The sequence below is a fragment of the Gadus chalcogrammus genome, chromosome 13 (genome assembly GCF_026213295.1).
Source record: "Gadus chalcogrammus isolate NIFS_2021 chromosome 13, NIFS_Gcha_1.0, whole genome shotgun sequence".
Classification (NCBI taxonomy): domain Eukaryota; kingdom Metazoa; phylum Chordata; class Actinopteri; order Gadiformes; family Gadidae; genus Gadus; species Gadus chalcogrammus.
In genome coordinates, this window is record NC_079424.1 from 2,982,399 (window position 1) to 2,983,209 (window position 811).

Here is an 811-nt window from a genome sequence, read left to right on the forward strand (position 1 = left end):
TGTTTATGCCTTTATTGGGTTTCCATTTTTTGGTCGATTTCAAGTAACTACAACATTGTATAACGTAGGCTACAATGGTCGCCTTGGCTACCTTCAACTCATACTATATAATAAGATATAATAATTCACTCTGTAGTTGAAGTGCACCATCTATAAAGAAAGAAGTACCCCTAAATCAAGAAAGAAGTGGATACATCGGCAAATGAAAACATTTGCTATTGTGGTGAAATGAAAAATGAAACTATAGTCATATTTAGCCAGCTGTCTGCCTGTGTCTTGGCTGTTAGCTTCATAAAGTTAATAAAAGTAATTACACCATGTAGGAGTGCAGAAGGAAGCTCCATATAACTGCCATCTTGTTTAAGGTGACGTTACCATGGAGATGAACTGAAGCAACAGAGGACATCAGAATGACATGATGATGGTTTTTCATTATTTGTAATCCTTGATTTGCTGTCCAAAGGCCCGTCATCTCAAGTGAAGAAGGCCGTTGTTACCACTCAGGGAAAACAGATCAATTAGGATTCCACTGCATTACCAACACCAAAGTGTTGCTTATTATGCATGAGGTCCGTGAGGTGTTTAACTCTGAGACACTGTCAAAGTGTACCATGAAAAGGTGTCTCCGCTTACTACTCTCACCCTTCCCCTCTCTCTCTCTCTCTCTCTCTCTCTCTCTCTCTCTCTCTCTCTCTCTGAACTGTCTCTCTTTCACCCATCCCCTCTCCCTCAACCCTTCTCTCTTACCCTCTCTATTTCTCACCTTCTCTCTATTTCTCACCTTCTCTCTATTTCTCACCTTCTCTCTCTC